At 47.5% G+C, this 7,263-nt stretch overlaps 1 protein-coding gene across 9 annotated transcripts in view; it reads right to left on the minus strand.

The window, feature by feature from the left end:
* Positions 1-5,925, minus strand: part of SCMH1 (Scm polycomb group protein homolog 1) — a 219,479-nt gene extending 213,554 nt beyond the window's left edge. For 3 of the 9 annotated variants that reach the window (XM_062191075.1, XM_062191073.1, XM_062191068.1), the window contains exon 1: positions 5,817-5,882. The gene's annotated coding sequence lies outside the window, so the exon portion shown is untranslated. Of the gene's footprint in view, positions 1-5,816 lie in introns of all 9 variants that reach the window. The other 6 variants (XM_062191064.1, XM_062191071.1, XM_062191062.1 and 3 more) reach the window with 4 other exon arrangements.
* Between the last annotated feature and the right edge of the window lie 1,338 nt (positions 5,926-7,263).

A 7,263-nucleotide genomic window follows, 5' to 3' on the forward strand; every position in this document is an offset into this window, starting at 1 on the left:
GCACCCAAGTGGAAGACCCAGAAGTTACTGGCTCAGATCAGCTCTGCTCTGGTGGTTTCGGCCATTAGGGGAGTGAACCAGTGGATAAAAGACCTCTGTCTCTCTCTCTCTGTAACTCTGTCTTTCAAATAAAAATAAAAATACATCTTAAAAAAGAAGAAGCAATTATCTAGAAATAGCTATCCTCACTTCTTTCCTTTGGGATAGGAGGGGTATAGAAGAATGAGCTGCATCCATTCAAGAGGACTACAGATCAAGAAATGTGCTCTCCACGGCTCAGCAAGGAGTCATAGCTTCCATTTTAGTCCAGGACACATAAAACACATCCAGTAAAATGGTTAACAGTGTAGGAAACAGGAATTTGAGAGAACAAATGGAGGCTGAAAACACAGGTCAGAAGAGAAGAAGCAAAAGTGAGATCAGCACAAGAATAACAGTACAAACAGAGACAGATGACTAGAGGCTGGGACAAAGATGTTAAGACTTGGTGGGTTTATCTGGCCATAAAGTTACCAAAATAATTAGTTTCAATACTTCCCTGATGATTATAGATAGAAAAATTAGCACTAAAGCCTTAACAAAGGTGTCATTTACAGATGGCAGTGGAGGGACTCAACATTTGAGACCTAGTGTGTGACCAACCTTAAACATTCTACCTTAAACTTTACATCTTTATTTTGTAAATGAAGTGAGGCTCAGAAAGTAAAAGTGGCTAGAGCTGTACAATTAATATTTTGTTTCAGTGAAATTATTTTAAATTAGATATATTAAGCTCCCATATGCCCCACGTACAGTTAATTTTTAGTGACACTGAAGAACCCAGATTTCTTTTCAAATCTAAATCAGTTCAGTAGAAGGAAAAGGGCTTAATATGAAATTGATCATTTTCCACCAGTGAGATCTTGTATGTTTTTCAACTTTACCACTCTTATCTACCAAAGACAGATATTGCAAAGATTAAAACTATAAAACAAATCTTAGTGATTAATCTTATAACCGAAAATTGGCCCACATAGGAACTCATTTTCAAATGTGGAATTTCTTACACAGTTTACTTCAAACAAGAATCTGAAGTTTCTTAATTAATGTCTATAAATTAACTTACAGTAAATTGACATAGAGAGAGAATATATAATCTATTGTTTTCTAGCACATCTAGAACCAGTTCCATACTGCACTTCTGAGTTTTTAGTACTATGGCCTTAGTCCATCTCTCTTGCCACATAAACCTCTACTGACTTACACAAATATGATACCCAAACCTATGGCAGCTATTAAGATTTATTTTATTTATTTGAAAGACAGAGTTACAGAGAGAAGTAGAGACAGAGAGAGAAAGGTCTTCCATCCACTGGTTCACTCCCCAGATGGCTGCAATGGCCGAAGCTGTGCTGATCCGAAGCTGGGAGCCAGGAGAATCTTCCAGGTCTCCCATATGGGTTCAGGAACCCAAGGACTTGGGCCATCTTCTGCTGCTTTCTCAGGCCATAGCAAAGAGCTGGATTGGAAGTGGAGTAGCCGGGACTAGAACCGGCACCCATATGGGATGCTGGTGCTTCAGGCCAGAGCTTTAATCCGCTGCTCCATGGCGCCGACTCCGCAGCTATTAATTTTTAAAACACATACTCTAGCCGGCGCCGTGGCTCAACAGGCTAATCCTCCGCCTTGCGGTGCCGGCACCCCGGGTTCTAGTCCCGGTCCGGGCACCGATCCTGTCCTGGTTGCCTCTCTTCCAGGCCAGCTCTCTGCTGTGGCCAGGGAGTGCAGTGGAGGATGGCCCAAGTCCTTGGGCCCTGCACCCCATGGGAGACCAGGAGAAGCACCTGGCTCCTGCCATCGGATCAGCGCGGTGCGCTGGCCATTGGAGGGTGAACCAACGGCAAAAGGAAGACCTTTCTGTCTCTCTCTCACTGTCCACTCTGCCTGTCAAAAAAATAAAATAAATAAATAAATAAATAAAATAAAACACATACTCTATACTATCTCTACTTTGTATCTTAACTAAATTAGTACTTATTGAAATTTGTTCTCCAAGGCTCCCAAGGAACTCCTCCTGAATGTGAAGTCTAGCTTTCTCTCCAAACGTTGAGAAATGATGGTTCCCTCTCCTGAACTGCTGTTATCACTTTGCTTTTACCTCCCTTAGAGATAATTTAAATCTCTTCAAGAAAGTTTCATTTCTGCTCCAGAACATAAGACCCTTAAAGGAAGGTGGAAGAGAATTAATATTTATTTTGCATCTGTAAAGTGCCATTTGTTTTTTCTAGTGATGGATATTATATGTAATATATATAGATGTAATACATCTGTATGTATACGTACTTATCTATACATATAAAATGTAATCTCTGCAACATATGAGGTAGGAAGTTTTTAAGGATAGGACACTGAAGTTTGCAGAGGCTGTTTGTATACAGTCATCATACTAGTAAGTGACAGAGTCTAAGTCCGACTTTTGGTCTAACTCCACAGCCTAGGTTCTTTCTACTATACTCCGCCCAGAAATCATGAGTATATACTCACTGCTTTATCTAACTATTTCCTATCCACCCACTAATCTCAAAGGAAAAAATATTGTTCACTACCTTTTATCATTAAGTATTAGCATAAAGGATTCAATATGAGGTATCTGGACTCCCACTTTCCAAGAATAACAACAGACTCTTCAGAGCAAACAGAATAATTAATATAAGCCCTGAATGAAGATGAAGAGATTAGAACCCTGCTTCCAGGAAGGAAAAGTCAAAAATCATTACTCTTCTATTCTCATGTTTAAAAACCCCTCCTCCTCTGAGGTTTGCACCATCTGGCTCTATCACTCTCTAACCTACCTCCTTATCTGCCATCTATCACCATCTTGATTAATCACCTATCTTTATTGCACCTGGGTCACAATCTTCCTCTTCCCCATATCCTATCATCCTAAATCATACACTATCCACACGGATGACTTATTCAATATATGCTAGCCTCACATTCCTTGTCATACTGAGCTTAAGGGACCTTCATCTCTGCTACCCACACATGAGACCTAGCTGTCATCCAGAACAGTCTCACATCAGAAAACTTTACACATTAATGATAATTAATAATATTCCACTTCCTGATCATAATATCTTTTTTCTTCCAGCTTATAATTACTACATTCGCTCACTTATCTAACTCAAGAAATCATAATATCTGCAAGTCTAAAACTGAACTTATCTAGTTTCCTTTCTCAGTTAATGTCACCGCTATCCCCCTAACCACCCAAGCCAAAAACCAGAGCATCACATCAGACTCCTTATTCTCTCACCTGTGCATCCAGTCATAAAGTCTCATAGATTTTCTCAAATTCATCCTCTAGGTTTTTAAATGTTACTTCAATCATTTCTAATAGAAGTCTTTCAGTGATTTCTCAAAAATCATGCCTTAATTTCAATACACATACATCTTTATTGTCACATCCTTAGCAGTCCCAAACTGTTTGTAGTTCTCAGGGCAAGCAATTCCTTCTCTCACAATGATGCTTTTATCCAAATTGTTTTCTGTTTGAAGCACACTTGCTGCTTATCTTTACCTAACTTACTCCTTACAAGATTTGGATCATAAAGATTAAAAGAAAGAGTAAGAAAAGAAGGAGGCAGGAGGGTAGGGTGGGAAATATCACTATGCTCCTAAATCTGTATATGTGAAACATGTTCACCTTATATAAATAAAAAACAAACTAACAAAAGAAGATCTGGGTCAGGTATCATCTTTTCCTCGCAGCCTTGCCTTGACTCTTCTGCTAGTCTACAGTCTCAGTGTCAGGCAATCACAGCATCACAAGCACTGCTTTTACCTTTTACTCCAAGAAGACCTATTCAAGCATCTAATTTACCAGCTCCACAATGTCAAGCACATTACATAGATAGTGACTAACAAATAATAGGCACATAAGCTTAAAAGTTAGAACATACAAAGTTTACATTTTCAGTGGAATATTCTCACCAGAGATTCCTATCTTTAATGCCAAGTATTTTGAAAGCAAGAACCAGAGCCTTTTCTACATCTGTACAGTTCTATCCAGAATAGTGCTACACAAATTTTCACCCAACTTAGATAAATAGGAAAGAGCATTTGCACAAACATTAGAAATCAAAACGACATACAGTCTACAAACTTCAAAGCCACTGACCAATTTTTAAAATGGAGGCATGAGAAGAAAGATAAACCAATTCTGACCGCTGGTATGTGCTTGCCTACTTTATAAAAAACAGTGAAGCTTCCTTAGAATTTTAACAGGGTCCCATACACAAGAGTTTAGTAGCTTATCTACAAAGTATCACATCTCTACTGGGCTTAAAAAAGTAACCTGCAGGGTGGCTTAGGCAGGGGTTTAGGAATTAGGTAAAAGATCCTTTTTAAAACTTAAAACTATCAAGGCTAAGTGATTTTTAAAAATAAAATAAAAAATAACGCTGGTAAGCGAAGAATAGAAAGTATATACCTTTCAAGTTTGGCCTTCCACTGGCAGTTAGAAATACAGCAAAGCGTTCAATGTAATAAACCACTTCCCTTTCCAACCAAATATTAAATTGCCCAATTCTTTTCAGAGTAAAAATAATACGCTCCTCTGTTTACAGGGCACATGACACTTTAATACCCTTTGATATACGTTATTAATTCATTTAATAATGTTCTTACTGATATTTTTGAAAGGAGAAAAACCAGATTTCCACAAATAGCACCTCTTTTAGTCTACTTCAACAAACACACTTTTTTTTTTTTTTCTAGAAGTTCAAAACACAGCACGGAGAGGAGGGAGTACTTTTCACCTAAGCAGGTCAGTCCTCACGGCCAAGCGCTACTAGGAGAAACTTACTAGGTATTGTTTCCCTGCTCTCCTTTAAAGGAGATGCGGGCAAACCGCAGCTCCTCCAGAGAACAAATCGGAGAACCACAGCACGAGAAACAACGAGAAACAGCGGAAGGAGCAGGAATTGGCGACGGCGGGGTGGGAGTGCAGGGGTAATGGTCACTACCTTCAGAGATGGTCACAGCCGCTCGCTCGTAAGAGAACAACTAGGAAAGACCTCTACAACCACATCCGTGCAGGCGCGGAATGGGGATCCTCGGGAAGAGATGTTTCCAAACGCGGGGTCGTCGCGTCATCAGGGCAGAACTGGGGCATTTTCAGACACTCCGGCACGGGATGGGAGGGACCCTACAAGACTTTCAGTTCCCTTCCGGTGGCGATGTTCTGGGGTTCACCCGACTCCTTGCCCACAGCTGTGCCCGCGTCCAGGCCACGGGCTCAGCTCCCACCGGCCGCTGAGGTTTGCAACGGGCTCTCCTCGCCCGTTCCCAGCGGGGCTCGGGGCAGGTGGCACCTGAGTTGTCCCAGCGCAGCGCCCGCCGCTGACAGCTCCGCCCCGGCGCCCCAGACCCGGGACCTGGGCTCCGGCTCACCTTTCGCTCTGGGTTGGCCCTGCTGACCGCGCGCGGACCCCACCGCACCGAGCTCCCCCGGCCCACCGCGGCCGCGCCCGCCCGGACCGAGCGAACCCCCACGGGGCCCCCGGCGCGCCTGCCGCGTCAGGGCCGTGGCCGGGCGCCGGACCCCTCCGCCCCACGCCAACGCCGAGCAGGCCGCCGGGACTCGGGCCGGCTGACACTGCCGGGGCAGGGCGGCGGAGCGGCGGACCCCCCACAAAAAAAGGCCCGCCGGCCCGACAGACTGACAGCCCCGGCCTGGGGGCGGGCGCCGCGGCAGCGCAGGTCCCGCCGCCGCCTCAGCCCCGGGCGGCCCCTCCAGGCGCGGGTGCCCCAGCGGGCGGCCGTGAGGCGCTTACCTGCGGCGGCGGCGGCGGCGGCGCGGGTAGCGGGGCGGTTCACTCCCTTCCCGCCGCCATGTTTCCGCGGCGCAGGGAAGCGGGGGAAGGTGAGGGCGCGGGCGGGGGGCGGCGGACGGCTCCGGACGGCGGCGGGCTGCGGGCGGCTGGGGGCTCCACCGAGGCGACGGCGGAGGCTGGGGCGGGGGTAGCCCGGCCCCGCCCCGCACCTCCCGCCGCGAGGTGGCGCGCGCCGCGGCCGTTGGGCTCGCGCGCGGGGGCGGGGCTGGAGGCCCGGCGAGCAGGGGGTGGAGCGGGGGTCTGCGACGGCCGGCTGAGGGGCGGCGCTGCGTCGGCGACCCCCGGCCCCCCCACCTCAGCCCCCTCCGCTGGCCGCGCGGCGACCTTGGGCGCCTGGCTTCGCACCTCCGCTCCGCGGCCTTCTTGTCTAACGCGGGGACATGGAAGCGGAAGGCTGGTGCGAGACGATCCGCTAGTGCCTGCGGAACCGTCCGGGATCTGGTGGATTCCAGACGGCGTCGGTGGCTCGAGCGGCGCGTCCCGTCAGCAGTGAGCCCCGGTGGGCCGGAACGTACCGGTTCCTGCGGTGCCCCTCGGGCTCGTTGCTAACAGCCACGTCACGTTGGCAGTAGCGAGCTGGTGGATGACCGAGTGGGGCTCCTGGCCCGCCTGGCTGGCTGCAGCCGGTGCTCGGCCCGCAGGGAGAACTGACCCTGCCGGGGTGAGTCAGGGGAGGCACCTCCGAGCCATCCGGTCCGTGTCGGCTCCCGAACCAGCCAGCCAGGCGGAGGGAGGGCTGGCCGGCTCCCGGGGCCGGGGCGGCAGGGTCGGGGAGACCCGGGCAGGGTGCCGGGGCTGCGCTAACTCTGGGAAGGAGTTATCCAGGAAAGAGGTCCTTGCTGTGGTTTCCTCCGTGCGTGTCCCTGAGATCTGCTCAGGGACCAGTGAACTCAAGAGTATCTTCCTAGCAACGCTAATTTTTTTTTTCCACTCATTCTCTCATGAATGTGCATGAGGTTTGCCATAGACGTGATCACGGCCACAGAGTAAATGCAGAATCAGATTTTAGAATCCAGCTGTCTCCAGCTAAGCCAGACATTCAGATTTGCACAAATGTTAAAACACTACTCTTTAAATTTTTTATTTAGAAAATGTAGCTATTTTCCATTTAAAAATTATTTCCATGTAATAGGTTTGTTGGTGTAAGTTTTGAACGACTTACACATTTTTAAAGTTCTCGGTGTTAATTTCTGGTGTGGTAAGTACTGATGGACCTGAATAGCTCCGTGTGGAGAAGTTCTTCAAGGTCCTCAGTAACTGTGGAGTGGAAAGGCGTCCTGATAGCAAAAGGTTTCTGGATGCTCACTGTAAGTTCTAAGAAGCTTTGCACTTCAGAAAGAGTTTGCAAGGCCCAAGCTAAGCCCTGAGGGTGAATTCACAGGCACTC

Source organism: Lepus europaeus, chromosome 5 (assembly GCF_033115175.1).
Source record: "Lepus europaeus isolate LE1 chromosome 5, mLepTim1.pri, whole genome shotgun sequence".
Lineage (NCBI taxonomy): Eukaryota > Metazoa > Chordata > Mammalia > Lagomorpha > Leporidae > Lepus > Lepus europaeus.